Source organism: Meriones unguiculatus, chromosome X (genome assembly GCF_030254825.1).
Source record: "Meriones unguiculatus strain TT.TT164.6M chromosome X, Bangor_MerUng_6.1, whole genome shotgun sequence".
Lineage (NCBI taxonomy): Eukaryota > Metazoa > Chordata > Mammalia > Rodentia > Muridae > Meriones > Meriones unguiculatus.
The window spans coordinates 29,657,175-29,685,055 of NC_083369.1; positions in this window are offsets into that span (position 1 = coordinate 29,657,175).

Sequence of the window (27,881 nt, forward strand, 5' to 3'; positions counted from 1 at the left end):
CCTAGCTAAAAAGGAGGCTGAACCAGAAGGATCACAAGTTCAAGGCTGACACTTGTCTCAAAAAAGTGGAGAATCTGAATACGTTACTCAAAGATAGAACACATGATTAGCAGGTGTAAGGCCATGGGTTCAGTCCCCAGCACTTACAAAACTAATTTTAAAAAGTCATACTGAAAACTATTCAAATATCCAAAAATTCAAATATTTCAGAAAACAAATTCTACTATAGCTCAATATTACTAAAATATAGCAGTTTGACTGTCAACCGATATATTCATATAAATGACATATTTCTGTAGAATTTCAGTGCAATCACTATCTGTGAATTATAAAATAATCAAAACATCAGTAGCAGAAATTACCTTTTAAAAATTAACAATTATTATTTTTAAGGTTTTTTTTTTCTTTTAGTTTAGATGTACACTTTGTAGATATTTTAATGGAATACTACTATAAAGAAGTAACAAGTGAGCCTAAAATTTTCAGTATGTACTCTAAAATAAACACATATTCTCAAAAATTCACATATAGAGTTGGAGATATGGCATAATATGTAAAGACTCTTGCTACTAATTCTTATGACTCTGACATTCATGTGTCAGAGGTCCTTTCATACACACACACACGCACACATAAACACACACACACACACAATTTAAAAAATTTACAATAAATAAAAGTTATGTTACCAAATTCACTTTTATTAATCTAATCTTTTATAGTGAAATGGAAAATATATCCTAACATTATATTTATCAGGAAATGCCACTGAAGTTTCACTGTATTAACACTAACTTTCATGGCTATCAGATCAGAGGGGTTCAAAACAGAGCAGCTAAATTATGCTGGACATGGTGGCACACACCTTTAATACCAGCACCTGTTATACCCAGTTCACGAGCCCCCAAAAGATCTCCAGGAATCGACTCCGTTGAAAAACACATGAAGGTCTTTTTATTGAAAATTACAAGCTGCAGCTTGGGCTACACAGTCCCACCACAGAAGCAGTGGGAGCTGAGCGCACCATCCAAAGTTAGTTGGGTGATTTATAAGATTTTGGTCCCTCCCAGCATGCCCAAGGCAGGGGCAATTCCTGCCTGGCAAGCATCTATTGATCAAAATGCTACATTTTGAACTGATTGGCTATAGGAAGGTCCCCAGACCATAATGACCTGGTGTCCCTCCCTAGGGGGATGGGCCAGTTTCCTAGCAACTGTTATCTTTAGTAGATGGGGAAAGAATGCAGTAAGGCCGTCCTTCCCCTCAGGGCATTACTAGACCTCCACCCACATAGTTTAGGCCTTAATCTGCTAATTTTTAATCTTTTTGGTCTCTCATTTCCCCCTTTCCCATGATCATTTGAAGACCCAAATTATCACTATTTGCAGATGATATGATAGTATACATGAGTGACCCCAAAAACTCTACCAGGGAACTCCTACAGCTGATAAACACCTTCAGCAAACTGGCCAGATACAAAATTAACTCAAAAAAATCAGTAGCACTCCTGTATACAAAAGGCAAAAGGGCTGAGAAAGAAATTAGAGGGAGGGGCAAGATGGCTGTGCCAGGAGGAATCTCATTCTGAGCAGCAGCAGCAGGATCAGCACAGTGACCAGTAATCAGAACTCTCGGCCATAAAACACAGTCATTGTGTGGGGGATTCAATCAGCTTTTAACTCACCCGGCTAAACCGCAGAAGAGATCCTGGTTCTGCCAGATGCTTGGCTGCCGGCTGCTGGCCGCCAGCCCCAGCCCCAGCCCAGAGCCACAAGCCAGTGTCTCTGGTCACAGTCCCAGACTGAATCTTGCGCACCATACTATCAGAGACTGGAATTTTCAGTCCAGAGATAACCCCAGGGTACAGGAAACGACTGGGAACGGCCTTAGGTCACCCAGACATCCTCTGGAAAAGACTCGGGTTCCACGGGCACCCCAGGAGCCAGCCCGGAGCCAGAGCCGGGGACCCAGTTTCCTGCACAAAGCCCTGCCTGACTGCATGCCTGACTTGCCGCCTGAGATAGAACTGTGGGCACCAGGGCACCAGCGGATGAGTTTCACTGTCTGGTGCAAACACACAGGGAGGGAAATGGCTGGTCTGATCTCAGAGCACTCAGCCGACACCCCCAGCCTGAAAAGGCCCCCGGAAAATTACCCAGCTTGGGGAGGCACCCAGGCTCCCAAAGGCTGCAAAGGGAGACACAGGCAGTTTCTGCACACCAGACAGCTGGCAGAGACTGAGCCGCCAGCACTCAGCTGTGCTCCAGGCACAGGCAGTTTCTGCAGGCAACCAGCTGGCAGACACTGAGCAGTGTGCACCAGGGCAAAAAAAAAAGACACTGGGAGTCCATGTCTCCAGAGAATCCACAGGGAAGGAAGGAAACTGTACTGACATAAATCACCCAATCCTTCCCTAGAAAAAGTCTAGCAGACTAGTGGGGCCAAGGCGCCATCACCCAGCTGTGCTCCAGACACAGGCACAAACAGTTGCTGCTCGCCTGATGTCCAACTGGGTCACAACACCTGATCATTAAATATACAACAAGAAACCCAGAAACGGGGCAGCTGCCCTCAGGACTTCCCTGGGTGAGAGGAGAACCCTCTCGACTAACAAAGACCACAGTTACCACTCAGGTCTATATCCCTGAGGTGAGCAACTCCTGAAAAAACACCAGCCATCCAGGGACAATACCCAAAAAGCTGAGAAGACATCCTTCAGGAAAAACCAGCTTTCTGCAAAGGGGATTCTCTCCACCACAGGATCCCAAGGAACCACCAGAAAATAACCCCAAACACCTAAGATAGCACAATGGGTAGAGGCCAGCGTAAAAGCTCAAGCAACAAAAGACAGAGCAATATGGCATCTCCAGAACCCAGTTACCCAGGGGCAAGTAGTCCTGGACACCCCAGCATAACTGAAATCCAAGAAGATGACCTAACAACTTTGCACATGAAGATGATAACAGAGGAAACAAATAAGATACGTAAAGACATAGAGGAAGATAAACTCAAACAGAATATTGCCATCCGTAAAGAAATAGAGGAAGCTGCAGCCAAATATTTATGGCCATTAGAAAGGAAATGCTTAAAGCACTGAATGAAATAAAAGAAACAGAACTGAAGGAACTAAAAGAAAAACAGGAAAGTACAATCAGACAGGTGAAGGAAGTAAACAAAACAACTCAAGACCTGAAGATAGAATTGGAAAAATTAAAGAAAACAAAAATGGAATAAAGGAAAGGAAGAATCTAGGGAAGAAAACAGGAACTACAGAGTTCAAACAACAGACTACAAGAGATGAAAGAAAGAATCTCAGGTGTAGAAGATACAATGGAAGAAATCGATGTATCTGTGAAAGAAAATGTTAAATCCGAAAAATTCCTGACACAGACCATCCAAGAAATCCAAGACAATATGAAAAGACAAAACCTAAGAATAATAGGTATAGAGGAAAAAGAAGACTCCCTTCTCCAAGGCCAGGAAAATATTTTCAACAAAATCATTGAAGAAAATTTCCCCAAGCTAAAGGAGAGGCCAATTAGAATACATGAGGCCTACAGAACACCCAACAAATTTGACCAGAAAAGAAAATCCTCCAGCCACATAATAATGAAAACTGTAAGTATACAGAACAAAGAAAAAATACTAAAATCTGCAGGGGAAAAAGGCCAAGTAACATATAATGGCAAACCCATTAGAATCACACCTGACTTTTCAACAGAGACTATGAAAGCCAAAAGGGCCTGGACAGATATCATGCAGACCGTAAGAGAACACAGATGTCAGCCCAGGCTACTATACCCTGCAAAACTCTCAGTCCTCATAGATGGAGAAAACAAGATATCCAATGACAAAAACAAATTTCAACAATACCTCCAAAGAAATCCAGCATTACAGAAGACACTAGAAGGGAAAATACAACCCAGGAAAACTAGCTACATCCAAGAAAACACAGGAAATAAATAACCTCACTTCAGTAAAACAAAAAGCAACCAAGCACACAACCTGATGACCACAGCCAACATCAAAATCAAGGGATCTAACAGCCACTGGTCATTAATTTCTCTCAACATCAATGGACTCAACTCTCCAATAAAAAGACACAGATTAACAGAATGGATATGTAAACAAAACCCAGCAATCTGTTGCACACAAGAAACATACCTAAGACACAAAGATAGACATTACCTGAGGGTAATTGGTTGGAAGATATCTTTCCAAGCAAATGGACCCAAGAAGCAAGCAGGAGTAGCCATTCTAATATCTGATAAAATAGACTTTCAACCAAAATTAATCAAAAGAGATGGGGAAGGACACTTCATACGCATCAAGGGAAAATTCCACCAGGAAGACATCACAATCCTGAACATCTATGCCCCAAATACAAGGGCACCCACATTTGTGAAAGAAACATTGATAAAATTTAAAGCACATATAGATCCCCACACATTAATAGTGGGAGACTTCAACATCCCACTCTCAACAAAGGACAGGTCAACAAAACAGAAATTAAACAAAGAAACAATGTCTCTGACAGAGGTCATGAATCAAATGGACCTAACACACATTTACAGAACTTTACACCCAAACACAAAAGAATTTACCTTCTTCTCAACACCTCATGGAACCTTCTCCAAAATAGACCATATAGTGGGTCACAAAGCAAGCCTTAACAGATACAAGAAGATTGAAATAATCCCTTGTATCTTGTCTGATCACCATGGAATAAAGCTGGACCTCAACAATAACAGAAATAACAGAAAGCCAACACACACATGGAAACTGAACAACTTGTTACTAAATGACAGCTGGGACAGGGAAAAAATAAAGAAAGAAATTAAAGTCTTTCTAGAAATCAATGAAAATGAAGACACAACATACCCAAACTTGTGGGACACAATGAAAGCAGTGATAAGAGGAAAGTTCATAGCACTAAGTGCCTTCAAGAAGAAATTCAAGACAGCTCATTCAAGCACCCTAATGGCTCACTTAAAAACCCTAGAAAAAGAATAAGCAGACACACCAAGAAGGAGAAGACAGCTGGAAATAATCAAACTCAGGGCTGAAATCAATCAATTGGAAACAAATAAAACAATTCAAAGAATCAATGAAACCAAGAGCTGGTTCTTTGAGAAAATCAACACGATCAACAAACCCTAACTAACTGAAAGGCAGAGAGACACCATCCAAATCAACAAAATCAGAAATGAAAAAGGGGATATAACTACAGACACTGAGGAAATCCAAACAATCATTAGGACTTACTTCAAAAGTCTATATGCCACAAAATTTGAAAATCTAAATGAAATGGACTATTTTCTTGATCGATTTGACTTACCAAAGCTGAACCAGGACCAGGTAAATCAACTAAATAGACCTATATCCCCCAAAGAAATAGAAGCGGTCATCGACAGTCTCCCATCCCAAAAAAGCCCAGGACCAGATGGCTTCAGCACAGAATTCTACCAGACCTTCAAAGAAGAGCTAACACCAATTCTCTTCAAACTATTCCACAAAATAGAAACAGAAGGAACATTACCAAACTCATTCTATGAAGCCACAGTCACCTTGGTACCTAAACCTCACAAAGACTCAACAAAGAAAGAGAATTTCTGGCCAATCTCCCTTATGAACATTGATGCAAAAATACTTAATAAAATACTTGCAAACCGAATCCAAGAACACATCAAAGATATTATCCACTATGACCAAGTAGGCTTCATCCCAGGTATGCAGGGGTGGTTCAATATATGGAAATCCATCAATGTGATCCAACATATTAACAAATTGAAAGAAAAAAACACATGATAATCTCCTTAGATGCTGAAAAAGCATTTGACAAAATCCAACATCCATTCATGTTTAAAGTATTGGAGAGATCAGGGATACAAGGCACATATCTAAACACAGTAAAGGCGATATACAGCAAGCCTATAGCCAACATCAAACTAAACGGAGAGAAACTTAAAGCAATCCCACTGAAATCAGGGACAAGACAAGGCTGCCCACTCTCTCCATATCTCTTCAACATAGTTCTGGAAGTCCTTGCTAGAGCAATAAGACAGTTGAAGGAGATCAAGGGGATACAAATTGGAAAGGAAGAAGTCAAATTATCACTATTTGCAGATGATATGATAGTATACGTGAGTGACCCCAAAACCTCTACGAGGGAACACCTACAGTTGATAAACACCTTCAGCAAAGTGGCCGGATACAAAATTAACTCAAAAAAATCAGTAACCCTCCTGTATACAAAAGACAAAAGGGCTGAGAAAGAAATTAGAGAAACAACACCCTTCACAATAGCCACAAATGACATAAGGTACCTCGGAGTAACCCTAACCAAGGAAGTCAAAGACTTGTATGAAAAAAAATTTCAAATCTCTGAAGAAAGAATTAGAAGAAGATATGAGAAGATGGAAAGATCTCCCATGCTCCTGGCTTGGCAAGATAAACATAGTAAAAATGGCCATCTTACCAAAAGCAATCTACAGATTCAATGCAATGCCCATCAAATTATCAACACAAATCTTTACAGAACTGGAAAGAAAAATTCTTAACTTCATATGGAATAAGAAGAAACCCATAATTGCTGAAACAATCCTCTACAATAAAAGATCTTCCGGAGGTATCTCCATCCCTGATCTTAAGTTGTACTATAGAGCAACAGTTTTAAAAACTGCATGGTACTGGCATAGAAACAGAATGGTGGATCAATGGAACCGAACAGAGAACCCAAAAATAAACCCACACACTTATGGCTACCTGATCTTTGATAAAGACGCCAAAACCATTCAATGGAAAAAAGATAGCATCTTCAAGAAATGGTGCTGGTCCAACTGGATGTCTACATGTAGAAAAATGAAAATAGATCCATACTTATCACCCTGCACAAAACTGAAGTCTAAGTGGATCAAAGACCTCAACATAAAACCAGACACATTAAATCGGCTTGAAAAAAAAATTGGGTAATACCCTATAACTCATTGGTACAGGAGAAATCTTCCTGAACACCAACAGCACAGGCTCTAAGAGCAACAATCAATAAATGGGACCTCATGAAACTGAAAAGCTTCTGTAAAGCAAAGGACACCGTCATCAAAACAAAGCGACCACCTACAGATTGGGAAAGAATCTTCACCAACCCTTTATCTGGCAGAGGACTCATATCCAGTATATATAAAGAACTAAAGAAGCTGAAAAGCAGCAAACCAAGTAATCCACTTAAAAAATGGGGAACAGAGCTAAACAGAGAATTCTCTGTAGAGGAATACAGAATGGCAGAGAAGCACTTAAAGAAATGCTCAACCTCACTAGCCATTAGGGAAATGCAAATCAAAACAATCCTGAGATTTCACTTTACACCCATGAGAATGGCCAAGATCAAAAACTCAAGTGACAACACATGCTGGAGAGGTTGTGGAGAAAGGGGAACCCTTCTCCACTGCTGGTGGGAATGTAAACTTGTACAACCACTCTGGAAATCAATCTGGTGCTTTCTCAGACAACTAGGAATAGCGCTTCCTCAAGATCCAGCCATACCACTCCTGGGCATATATCCAAAAGAGGCTCAAGTTCACAAAAAAGGACATTTGCTCATCCATGTTTGTAGCAGCTTTATTTGTAATAGCCAGAAGCTGGAAACAACCCAGATGCCCCTCAACTGAAGAATTGATGCAGAAATTGTGGCACATCTACACAATGGAATATTACTCAGCAATGAAAAATAAGGAAATCATGAAATTTGCAGGTAAATGGTGGGATCTGGAAAGGATCATCCTGAGTGAGTTGTCCCAGAAGCAAAAAGACACACATGGTATATACTCACTCATATAGACATACAACATAGGACAAACCCACTAAAACCTGTGCATCGAAAGAAACTAAGCAAGAGAGAGGACCCTAACTAAAATGTCCAATACACATCCGGAAAGGCAAAGAGGGTGGACATCAGAAGAAGAAGAAAACAGGAAACAACCTAGGAACCTACCACAGAGAGCCTCTGAAAGCCTCTGCCCTACAGACTATCAAAGCAGATGCTGAGCCTGATGGGCAAGTGTTGGGCAGAGTGAATGGAATTTTATGTAAGAACTGGGAAATAGTAAGAGCTGGAGAGGACAGGGTCTCCACAAGGAGAGCAACAGAACAAGAAAATTTGAACACAGGGAACTTCCCAGAGACTCATACTCTAACCAAGGACAATTCATAGAGATAACCCAGAACACCTGCACAGATGTAGCCCAGGGCAGTACAGAGTCCAATTGGGTTACATAGTAATGTGAAGAGGGACTGCCTCTGACATAATCTGATTGGCCTGCTCTTTGATCACCTCCCCCTGGAGGGGAGCAGCCTTACCAAGCCATAGTAGAGGACAATGCAGCCACTTTTGATGTGAACTGATAGACTAAGATCAGAAAGGAGAGGAGAACCTCCCCTATAAGTGGACTTGGGGAGTGGCATGCAAGCAGAGGGAGGAGGGAGGGTGGGATTGGGAGGGGAGGAGGGAGGGGCTTATGGGGGGGATGCAGAATGAATAAAGTGTAATTGATGAAAAATTTTTTAAAAAAAGGGAAAAAAATAATTTAAGAACCTTAAAGGTCTTTCAAAAGTGGAGGAAAACATGGAGTTAGTCAATTTACATGGAGCACGTTTCCCCCCTGGTGGCAATGGTCTCCTGAACCTACTCAGACCTCGGACTCCACCACTGCTAGTTCTAGAAGTGATGCAGGATGTTCCAACCAGGGGGTTAAGGCTTCTTAATAATATTTCCTATAAACCCATACCTATTTGTTTATATCCCCCATTTTTATTCATTATTAGCCACATAGAACCAAGTAATTGTGGTAATGATACATGCTTTTTTGCCCAATGCTGGAATGCTAGTGAATTTAGGTATGCCCTAGTTACTTGCATGCCTCGCTGGGTGCCTGTGCCTGTTGATGCCCCTCACGCTATGACTCTCTTCAGACAGAAAAGGGATCTTGGAACTACAGCCACCATTGTTACTGCCATCTCATTGGTGGCTGTTGGAGCTACCACCGCGACATTAGCCATGAGTCATACTGTGCAGACTGCTCAGAACCTGAATAATCTTTTAGCCAATGTAGCTTATGCCTTAGATGTACAAAAGGGAATTAATGCTCAACTAAAAGGAGGCTTGATGGTGTTCAATCAGAGGATTGACCTCGTGCAGGAGTAAATTGATACCCTATGGCAAATCGCTCAACTTGGCTGTCAATGGAAGTATGCTGGACTTTGTGTCACTAGCATACAATATGAGAATTTTTCCCGTGCTGCAAATCTGTCTAAACAATTGTCTAGCTATATTTTAGGTAATTGGACTGGAGAATTCGATGCTACGATGGAGCAGCTGTGAGTGGCCATTGTCACGGTAAATTCTACCAGAGTGGACGCAGGACTAGCCACAGGATTATCATCATGGATTGCTGCAGCCATGAATCATCTGAAGGAATGGGCGGGCATGGGAGCGTTAGCAGGCCTTCTGGTGTTGGTCTCCTTGGTTTGCCTGTGGTAAAAATGCAAGGTTAGAGTCTCACAACAGAGTAATGCAGCCATGACCATTCAGGCCTTTACAGCCATTGAAGCAGGACAGTCTCCCCAAGCATGGTTGGCTATCATAAAAAGCTAAAATGTTATGCTCAGGATGCGAGGCTAAGCACTGCACTCAGGGTCAGCTGCTTTGGACCCAGAGAAGAGCATGTCTGATTGCATGCGGGTTGATGCCCCAGGTCCCGCCTCTGAGAAAAAGGTATCCGACGGGTCTGATGCTCTTTGGGTGGATGACACCTAAATGAACATCAGCACAAAGTCCCAATCTATTTCTAATATCAGAGATCAGACCTCTACTCTTGCCTGATGGCTCTAAAACAAAAAGGGGGAACTGTAGAGAGCTGTGTAATGCCGCGCCTGAAAGATGGAGCTGGTTTCCGCCTTCCACCTTCCCGATGGTGAGTGCTCTCTGTCACGAACAACTCCACAATTGGCTAAGGCTGAGAATCTGGCTTGCTTCCATGTATGTGGACCTATCTGCATTGCCCACATGGCACGCTGGTGTTGGCTACCCAGAGGCTATTTAAGCTGTGGGCTGGCTTTCCCCAGGGTCAGATGATTGTTCAAGGTTCCTGAATAAACAACATTGAAAAAAAAAAAAGAAATTAGAGAAACAACACCCTTCACTATAGCCAAAAAGGACATAAAGTACCTTGGTGTAACCCTAACGAAACAAGGCCAAGACTTGTATGAAAAAAATTTCAAGTCTCTGAAGAAAGAATTAGAAGAAGATATGAGAAGATGGAAAGATCTCCCATGCTCATGTCTTGGCAGGATTAACATAGTAAAAATGGCCATCTTAACAAAAGCAATTTACAGATTTAATGCAATTCCCATCAAATTGCCAACACAATTCTTTACAGCCCTGGAAAGAAAAATTCTCAACTTCATATGGAATAACAAGAATCCCAGAATTGCTAAAACATTCCTCTACAATAAAAGATCTTCTGGAGGTATCTCCATCCCTGATCTCAAGCTGTACTATAGAGCAACAGTTATAAATACTACATGGTACTGGCATAGAAACAGAATGGTGGATCAATGGAACCGAACAGAAGACCCAGAAATAAACCCACACACTTATGGACACCTGATTTTTGACAATGATGCCCAAACCATACAATGGGAAAAAGATAGCATCTTCAACAAATTGTGCTGGTCCAACTGGATGTCTACATGTAGAAAAAGGAAATTAAATCCATACTTATCACTCTGCACAAAACTGAAGTCCAAGTGGATCAAAGACCTCAACATAAAACCTGACACATTAAATCGGCTAGAAAAAGAAGTTGGGAATACCCTAGAACTCATTGGTACAGGAGAAAACTTCCTGAAAAGAACACCAACAGCACAGGCTCTAAGAGCAACAATCAATATGTAGGACCTCATGAAATTGAAAAGCTTCTGTAAAGCAAAGGACACAGTCATCAAAACAAAGCGACTGCCTACAGATTGGGAAAGAATCTTCACTAACACATTATCTGACAGAGGGCCAATATCCAGCATATATAAAGAACTAAAGAAGCTGAAAATCAGCAAACCAAGTAATCCAATTAAAAAATGGGGAACAGGGCTAAAGAGAGAATTCTCTGTAGAGGAATTTCGAATGTATCATCATCTCCGTGTGCATAATTTCTATTGGAGAGAACAACAGTGTCCTTGGCATGTACCATAAAACTTTAGTGGTCATAACAGTAGTCAGCCAGCATCTTTCTCTGCATTACCATTAAACTTAGAGTTCAGTGCACTTAAATTTTAAGCCCAGTTAAGCTTTGGGAGTATTAATCACTATTTTCCCAATCATGTTTATGTCTCAATATCACAAAGTAAAGACTCATGATTTGAAGAATCCAAAGTTTAATTAATTTTTAATATCGCCTTATGTCTTAGTAAATAATAATCATTTGGCTTTCAGAAATAAAAGCTCCATAGTGTAGACCAAATCACACACACAAACCAAAAGGCCTCTTTGCTACTTAGGATAGCCAATCATAGACTTACACTTTATGAGTGCTTGTGGAATTTTGTCCATCTTTTTCAAGATCAAGGATACAAAACACAAAATCAATTTTGGACAACAATAAAGCGATATGCATATGCATTTCTTCCTGGGGAAGAGTGCTGTAATAGTCTTCATTTTGAGTTAAAGCTTGTGTATATTTATATTCAAAAGATAATTTTAATAAAATGTTTGTTTGTATACTACCCTATAACTGAGAATGATAAATGGCATATCAAATGCAAATGCAAATGGCATATCTAATGCTCCCTGATTCACAAATGTAATAACAGTGTGCATAATCTTGACACTTAATTTGATTTTCTAATCCTCCGATGGGATTGACTTCATGAGTTCTGTTTCACTTTAAATAAATCTAGGGTTATATGATCAATACAAAGAAGCAAACTGTGACCTCGAAAAATAGTCTACTAGAATATAACAAAGTATTTTTGAAGCAATACTGCATTCTATTTTGTGTGTCTTTTGTTTCTACAATATTCTCATATAACTATAGTGACGATAGATGAGGTAAAAATTATATCAAATTCATAGACATTTTTTGAATGATATAAAACAAAATGAAAGTTAAAAGTCTTATATAAGTTAAATTTAGTAGAAATACTTAGCCAAACAGAGTGTACATGTTATGTATAGGGACTTATAATTATCTTATAATTTAGTGTAAAAGCTAACTTATAGCTTATTTCTTATCTCATTCCTTTTAACATCTTTCTAAGTGTTTTGTTCTATTTGGTCAAATTTGATTCTACAGCAAATGTTCACTTTGTTTTGGTGACAAATAATCAGTGAAAAAGTGTCTTGAGTCAGAGTTAGAGAAAATCAAGGTGAATTTAAAGAACTAATTTTCAGTTTTCTGATTACTGGTTTCTTTACTTTTCTGTCAATTATTTTTTCTAATGCAGCACTGAGAAAAACATTTATGCTGGTTCTTCCTAAATGTGACGTGACAACAAAGAGAAAATTTCAGTTTTTTTTTTCTTTTAGACATGATTTAGATTGTTCTCAGTGTAATAAAATCTATTGTTTGGGGGGCTTATAATTCAATACAGGAAGTAAAGTTTAAAATGTGGAGAAGGAAACTTTGCAAAATAGAAGAAAAGGGAGTATGGTATGAGAAAATATTTTCAGATCTGAAGTGAAAAGGGGGTTTTCATTAACAATTGCCCATACTGAATCTTTACACAGTACAGTGTACATTAGTAAAGTCAGCAGAGCACACAGACTTCACAAAATGTGGTCCCTGAACTTCTCCCTGAGAAAACCCTTTGGAAAGCATGCTCATATTTATAAAAGCCCTAATGCCTAGGAGATAATGAAGTGCAAACAGTGAAAGCAGAATATACATTCTGAAGAAAGAAAGAAAGAAGGAAAGAAAGAAAGAAAGAAAGAAAGAAAGAAAGAAAGAAAGAAAGAAAGAAAGCAGTTTTGATTTCCAAATTGAGACACTGCTATGAACATAGTTGAGCAAATGTCCTTATTGAATGGTGGGACATCTTTTGTGATAAACCCAGGAGTGGTTTAGCTGGATCTGGAGGTAGTGCTGTTGCCAATTTTCTGAGAAAGCACTAGATTGATTTCTAAATTTGTTGTACAAGGCTACATTTCCATCAGCAATAGAGGAGGGTTCCCCTTTCTCCGCAACCTCTCCAGTATGTGTTGTCACTTGAGTTTTTTGATCTTATCCATTGTGATGGGTGTGATGTGAAATCTCAGGGTCTTTTTAATTTGCATTTCCCTGATGACTAAGGATGTTGAACATTTCTTAAGTGTTTCTCTGCCACTCTGTAGTCCTCTGTTGAGAATTCTCTGCTTAGCACTCTACTACCCCATTTTTAATTGGATTATTTGTTTTTCTGGATTCACACAGACTCTAGGCTCTAGCCTTCTACTGCAGGCAAGAGCACTGTGCTCACCCGCCTTTATTGAGTTGGTGTCTAATTTCTTGAGTTTTTTATATATTTTGGATATTAGCCCTCTATAGGATGTAGGGTTAGTGAAGATCATGTCACAGTCTGTAGGCTCTCATTTTGTTCTCTGAGAGTGTCCTTTACTTTACAGAGGCTTTCCAGTTTCACGAGGTCCCATTTATTAATTGTAGGTCTTAGAGGATGAGCTGTTGGTTTTCTGTTCAGGAAATTGTGTCCTGTGACAATGATGAGTTTGAGGCTATTCCCCACTTTTTGTTCCAACAGATCTAGTGTGTCTGTTTTTGTATTGAGGTATTTGACCCACTTGGACTTTAATTTTGTGCAGGGTGATAGATATAGGTCTACTGTATTTTTCTACATGTGGACTTCCAGTTAGACCAGCACCATTTGTTGAAGATGTTATTTTTTCCATTGTACGGTTTTGACATCTTTGTCAAAAATCAGGGGTCCATAAGTGTGTGGGTTTATATCTGGATCTGTTTGTATGTCAATTCCATGCAGTTTTATTACTGTTGCTTTATAGTACAACTTTAGATCAGGGATGGTGATATCTCCAGAAGATCTTTTATTGTATAGGATTGTTTTAGAGTTCTGGGGTTTTGTTTCTCCAGATTAAGTTGATAATTTTTCTTTCAAGGTCTGTAAAGAATTGTGTTGATAATTTAATGGGAATTGCATTAAATCTGTAAATTGACTTTGGTAAAATGGACATTTTTCTGGTAATCCTACTGTGATAAACTACTTAAACTGATCTATAACATGTTATGAGATGGAAGCATTAATTTTAAGAAAATCACCCAACTACTATGAATCTAAGTAGAGATGAATTCACTTCAGAATTTTTCCAATCCTTCAATAAAGAATTATATCACTCTTTCTCAACATATTTCATGAATTAGAAATGGCGATCAGGGATACAAGGCACATACCTAAAGATAGTAAAGGCAATATACAGCAAGCCTATAGCTAACATCAAACTCAAGGAGAGAAACTTAAATCAATCCCACTGAAATCAGGGACAAGACAAGGCTGCCCATTGTCTCCATATATCTTCAACATAGTACTTGAAGTCCTAGCCAGAGCAATAACAAAACTAAAGGAGATCAAGGGGATACAAATCAAAAAGGAAGAGGTCAAAGTGTCACTATTTGCAGATGATAGGATAGTATACATGAGCAACCCCAGAAATTCAACCAGAGAACTCCTTCACCTGATAAACACCTTCAGCAAAGTGGCAGGATACAAAATCAACTCAAAAAAATCAGAAGCCCTCCTGTATACCAAAGACAAAAGGCTGAGAAAGAAATTAGGGAAACAACACCCTTCACAATAGCCACTAATAACATAAAGTACCTTGGTGTGACTCTAACCAAGCAAGTGAAAGACCTGTTTGAGAAAAACTTCAAGTCTCTGAAGAAAGAAATCGAGGAAGATATCAGAAGATGGAAAGATCTCCCGTGCTCATGGATTGATAGGATTAACATTGTGAAAATGGCCATCCTGCCAAAAGCAATTTACAGATTCAATGCAATTCCCATCAAAATACCAACGCAATTCTTTACAGACCTTGAAAAAAAGATTCTCAGCTTCATATGGAGAAACAAAAAACCCAGAATCTCCAAAATGATCCTGTACAACAATAAATCATCTGGAGGTATCTCCATCCCTGATCTCAAGCTGTACTACAGAGCAATAGTAATAAAAACTACATGGTATTGGCATAAAAACAGAAAGGAGGATCAATCGATCCAAATAAAAGACCCAGAAATAAAGCCACACACCTATGAATACTCAATTTTTGACAATGAAGCCAAATCCATTCAATGGAAAAAAGAAAGCATCTTCAACAATTGGTGCTGGTCCAACTGGATGTCTAAATGCAGAAAAATGAAAATAGATCCATGTTTATCACCCTGCACAAAACTAAAATCCAAGTGGATCAAAGACCTCAACATAAAACCAGATACTCTAAATCTCTTAGAAGAAAAAGTGGGGAACAGCCTAAAACTCTTTGGCACAGGAGACAACTTCCTGAACAGAACACCAACAGTACAGGCTCTAAGAGCAACAATCAATAAATGAGATCTCATCAAACTAAAAAGCTTCTGTAAAGCAAAGGACACCATTGTCAAAACAAAACGACTGCCTACAGATTGGGAAAGAATCTCCACTAACCCTTTATCTGACAGAGGACTAATATCCAGTATATACGAAGAACTAAAGAAGCTGAAAAGCAGCAAACCAAGAAATCCAATTAAATTATGGGGAACATAGCTAAACAGAGAATTCTCGACAGACGAATATCGAATGGCAGAGAAACACTTAAAGAAATGCTCAAGCTCATTAGCCATTAGTGAAATGCAAATCAAAACGACCCTGAGATTTCACCTTACACCCATCAGAATGGCCAAGATGAAAAACTCAAGCGACAACACATGCTGGAGAGGTTGTGGAGAAACCCTCCTCCACTGTTGGTGGGAATGTAAACTGGTACAACCACTCTGGAAAGCTATCTGGCGCTTTCTAAGACAATTAGGAATAGTGCTTCCTCAAGACCCAGCTATACCACTGCTAGGTATATATCCAAAGTTTGCTCAAGTACACAAAAGGGATACTTGCTCAACCATGTTTATAGCAGCTTTATTTGTAATAGCCAAAATCTGGAAACAAACAAAATGTCCATCAACGGAAGAATGGGTACAGAAATTGTGGTATTTCTACACAATGGAATACTACTCAGCAATCAAAAAGGAGGAAATCATGAAATTTGCAGGCAAATGGTGGGATCTAGAAAAGATCATTCTGAGTGAAATATCCCAGAAGGAGAAAGACAAACACGGTATATACTCACTCATATCGACCTATAAGATATGATAAACATAATGAAATCTATACACCTAAGAAAGATAATCAACAGAGCAGACATGGGGTAAGATGATCAATCCTCGTTTAGAAAGACAGAGGGGATGTGCTTGGAATGTATGACAGGAGTCTACTGAGTGCATCTGAAAGACTAACTAACAGTGTTTTCAAAGCAAAGACTCATGACTAAACCTTTGGCAGAGTACAGGGAATCATAAGAAAGAAGGGGAGTTAGTCCGATACGGAAAGGATAGGAGCCTCACAATGACCAAATATATCTGGACACAGGGTCTTTTCTGAGACTGACATTCAACCAAGGACCATGTATGGATATAACCTAGAACCTCTGCTCAGATGTAGCCTGTGGTAGCTCAGTAACCAATTGGTTTCCCAAAGTGAGGGGAAGAAGGACTATTTCTAACAGGAACTCAATGGCTGGCTCTTTGGTCTCTCCACCCCCAAGGGAGGAGCAGTCCTGTTAGGCCACAGAGAAGGACTTTGCAGCCAGTCCTAAAGATACCTGATAAAACAGGATCAGATGAATGGAGAGGAGGTCCCCCCCCATCAGTGGACTTGGAAAGGGGCATGGTGGAGATGAGGGAGGGAGGGAGGGACTGGGAGGGAATGAGGGAGTGGGGCATGGCTGGGATACAGAGTTAATAAAATGTAACTGATAAGAAAAAATAAAATTCAAAAAAAAAATAAAAAATAAATAAATAATCCAAACTCGATATTTCCCAAAATACTGGAAAGGAAAATGATTTCTGCTTCTTTGTAATATTTAAAGGTCCTTAAAGCCTTGCATCAGGTGGCAATATAAGAGTTGATAATATTCTTCCTTACCTCAAATGCACCCAGTATAATGACGCCCACTAAATGACATGAAGAAAATTTTTAAAAAATTGCTGCAGGGTTGTTGTTTTGGTGTATTTGATTGTGCTTAAAAGATAAATCTAATCTAATCTGTACACCAAAAGAAAGTAATCAAGAGGGAGGACTCTGACTAAAATCCCCATCCTGAAATGCAAAGAGGATGGACATCAGAAGAAGAAGAAAACAGGAAACAAGTTAGGAGCCTCCCACAGAGGGCCTCTGAAAGGCCTTGCCCTGCAGATTATCAAAGCAGGTGTTGAGATTTATGGGCAAAATTTGGGCAGAATGCAGGGAATCTTATGAAAGAAGTGGGAAATTGTAAGATCTGGAGAGGACAGGAGGTCCACAAGGAGAGCAACAGAACCAAAAAATTAGAGCACAGAGGTCTTTCTTGAGACTCATACTCCAACCAATTACCATGCATGGAGATAACCTAGAACCTCTGCACAGATGTAGCCTATGGCAGTTCAGTGTCCAAGTGGGTTCCAGAATAATGTGAAGGGACTGCTTCTGACATGAACTGATTGGCCTGCTCTTTGATCACCTCCCCCTGAGGGGAGAGCAGCCTTACCAGGCCCCAGACGATGACAGTGCAGCATCTCATGATGGGATCTGATAGACTAGAATCAGAAGGAAGGAGAGGAACTCCTCCCCTATCAGTGGACTTGGGGAGGGAGATTCGTGGAGAAGGGGGAGAGGAGGTGGGACTAGGAGGGGAGGAAGGAAGGGTTTATGGGGGGAAACAAAGCGAATAAAATGTAATTAATGAAAATTCAAGTAAAAAAATAAAAAAGTCCCTATCCCATAACTATAATATAATCATTTCTGTATAGCAAAAAAAGTGAGTATATACCATGTGCGTCTTTCTGCTTCTGGGTTACCTCACTCAGGATTATCTCTCATATTTCCCACCATCGGCCTGCATCTGTTTAGCTATGTACCCCATTTTTTAGTTGAATTACTTGGTTTGTAGATTTTTAACTTCTTGAGTTCTTTATATATTCTGGAAATTAGCCCTCTGTCAGTTGTAGATTTGGCAATTATTTTAAGATACTGCTATTTTCAAAGTAAAATAATCACAATTACATGTGTTCTTAAATACGGAGGAGATACTGTCATTTGAGAGACAATGATTTGTTTGGCATACTCTTAGGACATTTACAAGTCTTAGAACTTCTATGCCAGTTTCTCCATTCCTTCACAACCACCTGTGTCCTGTTTGACTTCACAAATATTAGAATGTATATGCAAATTGAAGTCTGTCAATATAGTTGAAAATAGAGTAAGTTTTATATAATTTTGTATTCTATACAAATATTGTTTGTATTAGAGCAAATATTGTTTGCTCCCCTCTCAGAGGGAGATGATCAAAGAGTAGTAGGCCAATCAGTTCATGTCAGAGGAGGTCCCTGTTCCCATTACTATGGAACCCACTTGGACACTGAAATGCCATGGGCTACATCTGTGCAGTGTTCTAGGTTATCTCAATGGTACATGGTTGGAATATGAGTCTCTGGAAAGACCCCTGTGTTCAAATATTTTGGTTCTATTGCTCTCCTTGTGGTGCTCCTATCCTCTCTAGATCTTACTATTTTCCACTTGTTTCATAAGATTCCGTGCACTCTGCCCAACAATTGGCCATAAATCCAGCATCTGCTTTGATAGTCTGCGGAGCAGAGCCTTTCAGAGGCCCTCTGTCGAAGGTTCCTAACTTGTTTCCTGTTTTCTTCTTCTTCTTCTGATGACCATCCTATTTGCCTTTTAGGATGGGGATTGAACATTTTAGCCAGAGTCCTCTCTCTTGATTAGTTCCTTTAGGTGCATAGATTTTAGTATGTTTATCCTGTATTATATGTCTATATGAGTGAGTATATACCGTGTGTGTCTTTCTGCTTCTGGGATAACTCACTCAGGATAATCCTTTACAGTTCTCACTATTTACCTGCAAATTTCATGATTTCCTTGTTTTTCATTGATGAGTAATATTCCATTGTGTAGATGTACCACAATTTCTGTATCCATTCTTCAGTTGAGGGGCATCTGGATTGTTTCCAGGTTCTGGCTATTACAAATAAAGCTGCTAAAAACATGGTTGAGCAAATGTCCTGAGCCTCTTTGGGATATATGCCTAGGAGTGGTATAGCTAGATCTTGATGAAATGCTATTCAGAGTTGAGAAATTGCCTGATAGATATTCAGAATGCCATTCGATATTCCTCTACAGAAAGTTCTCTGTTTAGCTCTGTTTCCCACTTTTAAGTGGATTACTTGGTTTGCTGCTTTTCAGCTTCTTTAGTTCTTTATATATACTGGATATGAGTCCTCTGTCAGATAAAGGATTGGTGAAGATTCTTTCCCAATCTATAGGCAGTCCTTTGGTTTTGATGACGGTGCCTTTGCTTTACAGAAGCTTTTGATCTTGGCCATTCTGATAGGTGTAAGGTGAAATCTCAGGGTCATTTTGATTTGCATTTCCCTTATGGCTAATGACGCTGAACATTTCTTTAAGCGTTTCTCTGCCATTCGATATTACTCTATCAAGAATTCTCTGTTTAGGTCTGTTCCCCATTTTTAATTGGATTATTTGATTTATTGCTTTTCAACTTCTTTAGTTCTTTACATATACTGGATATTAGCCCTCTGTCAGATAAAGGTTTGGTGAAGATTCTTTCCCAACCTGTAGGCATTCGTTTTGTTTTGAAGACGGTGTCCTTTGCTTTACAGAAGCATTTCAGTATCATGAGGTCCCATTTATTGATTGTTGCTCTTAGAGCCTGTGCTGTTGGTGTTCTGTTCAGGAAGTTGTCTCCTCTACCAATGAGTTCTAGGGTCTTCCCCACTTTTTCTTGTAAGAGATTTAATGTGTCTAGTTTTATGTTGAGGACTTTGATCCAAATGGAACTTGGTTTTGTACAGGGTATGCATCTATTTGCACTTTTCTACATTTAGATATCCAGCACCATTTGTTGAAGATGGTATCTTTTTTTCATTGCATGGATATGGCATCTTTTTCAAAGATCAGGTGTCCATAAGTGTGTGGGTTTATTTCTGGGTCTTCTATTCAGTTCCATTGATGCACCATTCTCTTTCTAGGTCAGCACCATGCAGTTTTTATTACTGTTGTTCTTTAGTACAGCTTGAGATCAGAATCGGAGATACCTCTAGAAGATCTGTTATTGTACAGCTTTGTTTTATCAATTCTGGGTTTCTTGTTATTCCATATGATGTTGAGAATTTTTCTTTCAAGGTCTGTGAAGAATTGTGTTCATAATTTGATGGGAATTTCATTGAATCTGTAGATTGCTTTTGGTAAGATGGCCATTTTTACTATATTAATCCTGCCAAGCCATGAGCATAGGAGATCTTTCCTTCTTCTGATATCTTCTTCTAAATCTTTCTTCAGAGACTTGAAATTCTTTTTCATAGAAGTCTTTGACTTGCTTGGTTAGGTTCACACCAAGGTACTTCATGTCTTTTGTGGCTATTGTGAAGGGTGTTGTTTCCCTAATTTCTTCCTTAACCCTTTTGTGTTTTGTATACAGGAAGGCTACTGATTTTTTTTTTTTGAGTTAATTTTGTATCTGGCCACCTTGCTGAAGGTATTTATCAGCTGTAGTAATTCCCTTGTAGAATTTTTTGGGTCACTCAGCTTTACTATCCTATCACCTGCAAATAGTGATAATTTGGCTTCTTCCTTTCCAATTTCTATCCCCTTGATCTCCTTCAATTGTCTTACTGCACTAGCAAGGACTTCCAGAACTATGTTGAAGAGATAAGGAGAGAATAGTCAGCCTTGTGTAGTCCCTTATATCAGGGGAATTGCTATAAGTTTCTCTCCATTTAGTTTGATGTTGTCTATAGGCTTGCTCTATATTGCCTTTACTATGTTTAGATATGTGCCTTGTATCCCTGATCTCTCCAATACTTTAAACATGAATGGATGTTGGATTTTTTCAAATGATTTTTCAGCATCTAAGCAGATTATCATGTGTTTTTTTTTCTTTCATTTTGTTAATATGGTGGATTACATTAATGGATTTCTGCATATTGAACCACCCCTGCATACCTGGGATGAAGGCAACTTGGTCATAGTGGATGATATCTTTAATGTGTTCTTGTATTCGGTTTGCAAGTATTTTGTTTTGTATTTTTGTATCAATATTCATAAGGGCCTGAAATTTTCTTTCTTTGTTTGGTGTTTTTGAGGTTTAGGTACCGAGGTGACTGTGGCTTCATAGAATGAGTTTGGTAGTGTTTCTTCTTTTTCTAGTTTGTGGAATAGTTTGAAGAGAAGTTTAGTTAGCACTTCTTTGAAGGTGTGGTAGAATTCTGTGCTAAAACCATCTGTTCCTAGGCTTATTTTGGATGGGAGATGGCCTCTATTTCCTTAGGTGATATAGGACTATTTAATTTATTTACCTGGTCTTGATTCAGCTTTGGTAAGTGGAATCGATCAAGAAGTTGTCCATTTCATTTAGATTTACAAATGTTGTGGCATATAGACTTTGAAGTAAGTCCTAATGATTGTTTGGATTTACACAATGTCTGTAGTTATGCCCCCTTTTCATTTCTGATTTTGTTGATTTGGATGGTGTCTCACTGCCTTTTAGTTAGTTGGGCTAAGTGTTTGTTTATCTTATTGATTTTCTGAAGGAACCAGCTCTTGGTTTCATTGATTCTTTGAATTGTTTTATTTGTTTTTTGTTTACTGATTTCTGCCCTGAGTTTGATTATTTCCAGCAGTCTACTCCTTTTTGGTGTGTCTGCTTCTTTTTTTCTAGGTTTTTTAGGTGAGCCATTAAGTTGCTTGAATGGGATGTTTCGAATTTCTTCTTGAAGGCACTTAGTGCTATGAACTTTCCACTGTTTTCATTGTGTCCCATAAGTTTGGGTATGTTGTGCCTTCATTGTCATTGAATTCTAGGAAGACTTTAATTTCTTTATTTCTTCCCTGACCCAGCTGTCATTTAGTAGTAAGTTGTTCAGTTTCCATGTGCATGTAGGCTCTTTCTAATTCTGTCGTTGAAGTCCAGCTTTATTCCATGTTGATCAGATAGGATACAAGGAATTATTTCAAACTTCTTGTACCTGTTGAGGCTCACTTTGTGACCAACCATATGGTCTATTTTGGAGAAGGTTCCATGAGTTCCTGAGAAGAAGGTAAATTCTTTTTTGTATGGGTATAAAGTTCTGTAAAGGTCTGTTAGGTCCATTTGATTCATGACCTTTGTCAAACACATTGTTTCTTTGTTTAATTTATGTTTTATTGACCTGTCCTTTGTTGAGAGTAGGGTGTTGAAGTCTCCCACTATTAATGTGTGGGGATCTTTGTGTGGTTTAACTTTTATTAATATTTCTTTTACAAATGCGGGTGCCCTTGTATTTAGGTCATAGGTGTTCAGGATTGTGATGTCTTCCTGATGGAATTTTCCCTTGATGAGTACAAAGTGTCCTTCCCCATCTCTTTTGTTTAATTTTGGTTGAAAGTCTATTTTGTCAGATATTAGAATGGCTACTCCTGCTTGCTTCTTGGGTCCATTTGTTTGGAAAGCCACCTTTCAGCCCTTTACCCTCAGGTAATATCTACCTTTGTGACTTAGGAGCCTTTCTTGTATGCAACAGATTATGAGATCTTGTTCATGCATCCATTCTGTTAGTCTGCGTGTTTTTATTGGAGAATTGAGTCCAATGATGTTGAGAGAGATTAATGACCCATGGCTGTTCGATCCTTTTATTTTGATGGTGGATGTGGTAATAAGTTTGTGTGCTTGGTTGCTTTTTGTTTTATTGTAGTGAGGTTAATTATTTCCTGTGTGTTCTTGAAAGTAGTTAGTTTTCTTGAGTTGTATTTTTCCTTGTCGTATCTTCTGTAATGCTGGACTTGTGTGTAGTTATTGTTGAAATTTGGTTTTGAAATTTGGTTTTGTAATTGAATATCTTGTTTTCTCCGTCTATAAGAACTGACAGTTTTGCTGGGTATAGTAGCCTGGGCTCACATCTCTGTCCTCTTAGGGCCTGCATGATATCCATCTAGACTTTTCTGGCTTACATAGTCTCTGTTGAGTAGTCAGGTGTGATTCTGATGAGTTTGCCATTATATGTTACTTGGCCCTTTTCCCTTGCAGCTTTTAGTATTTTTCTTTGTTCTGTATACTTACTGTTTTGATTACTATGTGGTGGGAGAATTTTCTTTTCTGGTCTAATTTGTTGGGTATTCTGTAGGCCTCTTATTTTCTTATTGGCCTCTCCTTTAAGTTGAGGAAATTGTCTTCAATGATTTCATTGAAAATATATTCTCGGCCTTGGAGCAGGGAATCTTCTTTTTCTTCTATTCCCATTATTTTTATGTTTTGTCTTTTTATGTTGTCTTGAATTTATTGGATATTGTGTGTCAGGAATTTTTTTTAGATTTAACATTTTCTTTGACGGATACATTGAATTTCTTCCATTGTATCTTCTATACCTGAGATTCTTTCTTCCATCTCATAAAGTCCATTCATTATGCTTACCTCTGTAGTTCCTGTTTCTGGTGCCCTGGGGCTCACAGTTCTGTTTATGAGGGAGAGCTAGGCATGCAGCAAGACTCTGTGCTAGCAGCTGGATCCCAATTCAGTGCTGCTGGTCAGCACCTGCTATTCTGCTGGACCTTTTCCAGGGAAAGACTGGGTAATCCAAGATCAGTCCCGTTTCCTTCCTTCCCTGTGGGTTTTTCTTGCGACTGGGACTCCCAGTGCCTGGTGTTTTTGTGCCCATTGTTCAGCCTGAGATGGTGATCAGGACATGCAGGCGTGTTGCACTGGTCTGGCTCCCTAGTGCCTGCTGGAACCGGGATCTCTTCCAGGTTCTGGCTGAGTGACCTGAGAGTGAACCCAACTGATTCCCACACCATGGGGTTTCCTCTCACCTGAGAAACACTATTGCTGTTGTTTTAGAGCTCCCAGTTCAGTCTCTTGGTCGCCGTATGGAAAATGTTGTCTTGCTCCTTAGACACAGTGTTCTCCTGGCGCCACCACCTTGACTCACTTTTAAGTGGGTATTGGACACGTAGTATAAGATAAACATGCTAAAATCTATTGCCCAAAAGAAGCTAAGCAAGAAGGAGGGCCCTGGGTAAAATGATCAAACCTCACTCAGAAAGGCAAGTGGGACAGCCATCAAAAAGGGGACAAAACAGGGAAAAGGACAAAAGCCTACTACAGGGGACCTTTGAAAGACTCTACCTAACAAGGTATCAAAGCAGATGCTGAGAATCTTAGTTGAACTTTGGGCAGTGTGCAGGAAAATTTTTGAAAGCAGGGAGAGATGAAACACCTGTAGGGTACAGAAGCACCACAAGGAGAACAACAAAACCAAAAAATTCTTGGTACAGGGGTCGCTCTTTTCTGAGACTGTTTCTCTAACCAAGGGCCAAGCATGGAGATAACACAGAACACCTGTACAGATGTAGCCCATGACAGCTCAGTATTCAAGTGGGTTCCCTAGTAATGAGACCAGGGACTCTGGAACATGAACTCAGTTGCTGGTTCTTTGATCACTTCTCCCTGACAGGGGAGCAGCCTTACCAAATCACAGAGGAGGAAAATGTAGCCAGTCCTGATAAGACCTGATAGGCTAGAGCAAGAGGGAAGGGGAGGAAGACCTCCCCTATCAGTGAACTTGGGGAGAGCCATGGGAGGAGAACAGGCAGGGAGGGAGGGTGTGATTCAGAGGGGATTAGAGAGGGGGCCACAGCTGGGATACAAAGTAAATAAACTGTGATTTATAAAAAATAAATAATGTTTTAAAATAGCTGTTTATGCATCTGGATTTTAGATGTAATTGGTGAGTTCCTTATACTTTTATTCGATTGATGGATTACATTATACAGATATAAATGAGAGATGGCTGTCAGATTCAGAACCCAGGAAGTTTCTGCACTGCTAAAATTGCTTCACTCACTTTAAATGCTCTTTACAAACTTCCCTACATATCCATTAATAATCACATTCTATTTTATGTTTCCTTCAAAATGGGCGTGTTTTTTAACAAAGTTACTCATATGTAGGTTTTATGAGTGGATTTTAACTAATATCATTTGGTAGAGTGGAACACATACAGAAAACCCCATGTTTTAATCTATTTTTTGGCAGTAAACACAATAGATTCATGAATAACTTTATTTCCACCTTTCTGTTTTTGATAATTTAATGTATACAGTGAAATGTGATCAGATCTAGAATATATGTATTTTAATTTCTTCATTAACCTATGTCTCTCTATGTCCTTTTGAACATGCATCTCTCAATTTCCTGTCTTTTTATAACCCAATAATTCCAGTTAGTGCTGCTTATAGGTTTATTTTTATGTAGTTGTCATGGTCACATTCTTAAAGACAGAATGTTTGTCCTTTCCATACCAACTATTTAATGATAGTAGTTCCTCAATAATATGCAGTGCCTGACACTCATCTACCCCATGTATTCTGAGATTTTGGCTATTTTGACAGAGTTTAGGTCATATACTGGTAAGTTCACAGCTGCTGTGAATTTTCTGATTTTGATAGGCACATGATGTCCTGCAACTTTTTGACAAAGGAGCAGTATCTGAGACTGTTCAGTAGAGCTTCCTTGGTCCTATATCCAATCCCAAACTCACGTATAAACTAATCCTCTTTGGGGAAGGCACATAAAGTTTATTTTTATTTGAGGAACCATGGCAAAGATCTTTAAGTATTTACTTCCTCTCTATCCTAGAGGAAAACCTTTTCTTCTTCATCTATTTCACAGTAAAATTGAACAAAACTTGTGAGATACTTGAGTCTTCAGAATAATTATTATAAAACATTTAGTAATGCATGGGCATATTAGGAAAATTTAATGCTAATTGCAGGAGGGTTGTGAGATTCTTTGAGAAAATTATCTCTTTATGAATATTTATTTAGAAATGGATGAGCGAAAAAGTATGGTAAGTGATCTTTCAATTGAAGAAGCAGTAACTTAGGGAATGTATTCTAAAGGTGTCTCTTTTTTTTCACAGGTACTATGACAGGTTTGAAGAACAAAGTAGTAGCACTGGTAAGTACATTCCCAAAACAATGAAAATTTGGCTGAAATCTGCAGCTATAAAGAAATGACAGTCAACCATCTTTAAATATAACTTAGTATTTACTCACAAAATAAAATAATAAAGTAGTGTCATAGAGTAGTAATTGGCATTATTTTCTTTTTTGTGAATTCCAATAGGTAGCTTCCCAGTAGGGTATATGCTATTTTCTGGAGATGTTGTTTTCACATTCTGACTCTAGGACAGAGGTTACATTATTTACCCGTGATGCTGTATGTAACATTACTTATTTGTTCCTCAAGATACATTGTCTTTATTGTTTACCATGTTCTGTGCTTTGGGGGGTTAAATATACAGATTTATTAGTGTCCATCTCCTTTAGAACAAGGCACCAGTAAGATTTCAGAGAATTTATTTTCCTCACTTTTCTCTTAGGTAATAATTTGTCAGTGGCTATTTTAGCATTATTTGTCAATGGCACCCAAGCCCGAGAATGCCTTTTCCTTAGGTGGCTGTTTTAGGCAGGTTCTGTTGAAGAACAGAACTACTAGAAGACAGTGTTGAACACTGAGGTTCAGCTCAAGAGGTTTCAAAAGGTAATATCAGCAACTGAGAGAGAGGCCATTCTTACTTTATAAATTCTATTAAGTGATCTTTAAAATAATAATATCCAAATCCCACAATTACTCTGAAAACACAGTGCTCATTCCTTGAGGCTATATGCTTCAACAGCAGAGTAATACCAAAATAGCTGTCTCCTAGTGAGGGCTAATTATCAGTAATTGCTAAGTTTAAAAGGAGGGGTGCCTTAATATTTCCAATTTGGCAATAGAAGCCCTGAAATGTCCTGGATAGTCACTTGTCCCTATTCAACCATGAATGTTAGAAAAGGCAGATTTTTCTAGAAGTAAAACAATCACCATTTACAGAAAAATAGGGTAAATTAGTTCAATGGCAAGAGGGAAGATAAGGGAGAAAAAAGGTAAAAATAAACTTTCTTATGAAAGATATATATATATATATATATATATATATATATATATATATATATATTGGGGGGGCAGCTACCTGATGATGTCTTTCCACATCAATAAAGAAAATCAGGAATATTACTTAGCTGAGGCTCCCTAATCAGGTAATTATAATTTATATCAACAGTCATAATAGTGGTCTTTCCATCTTCCTTTGTAGCTATGGACATCCATATCGCTTCAAAGGCTGACAACCCCACAAATTTCAGACCTAATCTCATCTTGTTATCTTATTTGTCCCATGAGCCCTTTCAGTAAATGTTTTTTCATATTTTTAATTAATATATTTTTATTAATTACAGTTTATTCATTGTATCCAAGATCTAGCCCCTTCCCTCATTCTCTCCCAATCACAACTTTCCTCCATCTTCTCCTCCCATGCCCATCCCCAGGGCCACTAATAGGAGCAGTCCTCCTCCCCTTCAATCTGACCTTACCCAAATGAGGTCTCTTCATTGGCAGCAATGTCTTCCTCTGGGTCCTGGTAAGGCTGATCTCCCCCATCTCAGCAGAAGGTGATCAAAGAGCCAGCCATTGAGTTCATGTAATAGAC